This window comes from Triticum dicoccoides, chromosome 3A (assembly GCF_002162155.2).
Source record: "Triticum dicoccoides isolate Atlit2015 ecotype Zavitan chromosome 3A, WEW_v2.0, whole genome shotgun sequence".
In the NCBI taxonomy this organism is placed as follows: domain Eukaryota; kingdom Viridiplantae; phylum Streptophyta; class Magnoliopsida; order Poales; family Poaceae; genus Triticum; species Triticum dicoccoides.
Window position 1 is genome coordinate 110,357,435 of NC_041384.1, and position 3,132 is coordinate 110,360,566.

A 3,132-nucleotide genomic window follows, 5' to 3' on the forward strand; every position below is an offset into this window, starting at 1 on the left:
TGTAACTCTTTTTGCGGTGTGTTTGTCGAGATCCGATGAATTGTGGGTTTATGATCAAGCCTATCTATGAACAGTATTTGATTATTCTGTAAAATATTTTATGTATGATTGGTTATGTTTGCAAGTCTCTTTGAATTATCAGTTTGGTTTGGCCTACTAGATTGATCTTTCTTGCAATGGGAGAAGTGCTTAGCTTTGGGTTCAATCTTGCGGTGCTCGATCCCAGTGACAGAAAGGGAAACAACACGTATTGTATTGTTGCCATCGAGGATAAAAAGATGGGGTTTATATCATATTGCTTGAGTTTATCCCTCTACATCATGTCATCTTACCTAACGCGTTACTCTGTTCTTATGAACTTAATACTCTAGATGCATGCTGGATAGCCGTCGATGTGTGGAGTAATAGTAGTAGATGTAGGTAGGAGTCGGTCTACTTTTCACAGACGTGATGCCTATATACATGATCATGCCAAGATATTGTCATAATTATTCGCTTTTCTATCAATTGCTCGACAGTAATTTGTTCACCCACCGTAATACTTATGCTATCTTGAGAGAAGCCACTAATGAAACCTATGGCCCCCGGGTCTATTCTCCATCATATTAATCTTCTGTCAACAAGCTATTTCTATTACCTTTTATTTTGCAATCTTTACTTTTAATCTTTATCATAAAATACCAAAAATATTATTTTATCATCTCTATCAGATCTCACTCTCGTAAGTGATCGTGAAGGGATTGACAACCCCATTATCGCGTTGGTTGCGAGGTTCTTATTTGTTTGTGTAGGTATGAAGGACTTGCGTGTCGCCTCCTACTGGATTGATACCTTGGTTCTCAAAAACCGAGGGAAATACTTACGCTACTTTGCTGCATCACCCTTTCCTCTTCAAGAAAAAACCAACGTAGTGCTCAAGAGGTAGCATTGACCAGTCAACATTGACTGGTCAACAGGTTCAGCGGGCCCCACATGGCATAGGCTAGGGTGAAGTTAACAAGTTTAGCTTAAGTGGGGGGGGGGTCCATTGTCATAGGCTCTTAGGTTAGCTAAACTAGTCAATTAGGTTAAGTAGCAGGTTAATTAAGTTAATTATTTATTTATTTAACTAATTAGTTAACTAATTAATTTTTTAATAACTTTTCTTACTAATTTTATTTTTGTTTTCTATTTTTAAAAAGGGCGTGGGCCCATATGTCATAGGCCCGAGGGGACCTAACGGGTGCTGGCTTTAGCAGTGCTATGGGCGATGGTGCCCGCCTTGAACGAGCCACGGGTGCGTGTGTGCGCTGGGGCACCGGCGCCGGGCGTGTGGTCAGCGGCGAGGCTGGGCAGAGGTTGGCGAGGCGCGGGGAGGGGAAGGGGCGGACGGGCACGGGCCGACGCGGTGGTTGCGGCCGTGGTACGGCGGAGCGGAGGCAGCGGTAGCAGGAAAAGGCGCAGGCGGCAGTAGCAGGAGGCGGCGGCAGCAGCGGCGTTGCGGGATGCACAGGAGCGCGGCCGAAGTGGCCGTGTCGGGCGGCGTAGGTAGGAAAAGGGGTAGGCGGAGGCCGGGGGCCTCACCGGCGATGGAGTGAAGCAGGGGCGGCGAGGCTTGGGGTCGGCCGGTGATGGAGATGCGGGGCGGCGACGCCGACGAGGTGGTGGTGAGTGGTGACGGTGCGGCGTCGAGGCTCGGGGCACCGCGGGGTCGAGCCCCCGATCCAGCTCGAGTCGAGGGGGCGGGCGCCGTGCAGGAGGCGACGGAGAGGCGAGCGATGGTGTCGGGCAGCGCGGCTGGGGGTTTCCCATTTTCTTTTTCTTTCTACTTTGATTTGCAAATTGTTAGACCACGCATTCACATTTGTAAAATAAGAGACTTGGCTCAATAAATTACATGCAATATTTAGCACTGCCAGAAAATGGTTTGATGGCAAGATGATTTCATTTGGATTTGTATTAATTATAAATGGGATAAATATTGCTATTTTGGCACTGTCTTATTCACAAAAGAGCATTAAAGTACATTTCAAAAGTGTTGGGTCACCACCATAACTAGTCATGGAATATTTGCCACACTTTGAACATTTTATTTTGCGTGTTTGAGAAATTTGAATTTAAATTTGGATCGCGATTTGGATCAACCGAGGATTAGCAACAGTAAGAGTGGTGACGTGGCACCATTAACTTGGGATTACTGTAGCTTAATTATCCGGGCATCACAATTCTCCTCCACTACAAGAAATCTCATCCCAAGATTTAAGGGGAGGAGTAAGGGGGAAAGACTTAGGAAGGACGGAGCTCAACACAAGATAGGTGCCTAGGGGCTATCTCGGTGAACATGGCATAGAGGCATCTCTCGAGTTGAAATTTAAGAAAGTCATCGAGAACAAGGTAAGAAGGTGCAATAAGAAGCTTCAACCGGGTAGGCAATCGTTCCTTGCCTGAAACAGAGAGTGAAAGGGGTCAGAACAATGGGAATAAGTATTGCGTTTGATACCAGAATAGATCACCAGGAAGGTGGCTCGTGATTTACATATGAAGCCAAGTGCGAGGAACAATTTTGGAAAGCAGGGATGTACAAGAGAGTCAAGTTTCGATCCTATCACTACTAGGAAAAGGGCTACTAATGGCGCACCCGTTTTGCCTACTAATGGCGCATCACTGGTGCGCCATTAGTATCACGCCACTAGTATTTTTACTAATGGCGCACCACTGGTGCGCCATTAGTATCTGGTATACTAATGGCGCACCATAGGTGCGCCATTAGTATAGGCCACAGTGCGCCATTAGTATAGGCCACTGGTGCGCCATTAGTATTTTTGAATTTTGAAGGCGGGAAAATAGTAGTGGCGCACCGTCTAACCCCCACCGTGCGCCATTGCTATTTTTGAATTTTGAATTTGGATCTGGATCGTGATTTTTTTGCCCATTTTTTGCTCGTTTTTTGGCATGATATTATTTCAAATTTTGTTCCTGTTTTTGGATCTTGTACGTTCTTTTGCCGTGTTCTTTTGCCGGAGAGGAGTTCGCCGGAGAGGAGGAGGAGGAGGTCACCGGAGAGGCGCTCGCCTACATCACCGGAGAGGAGGAGGAGGAGTTCGCCGGAGAGGAGGAGGAGGAGGTCGCCGGAGAGGAGTTCACCGGAGCATC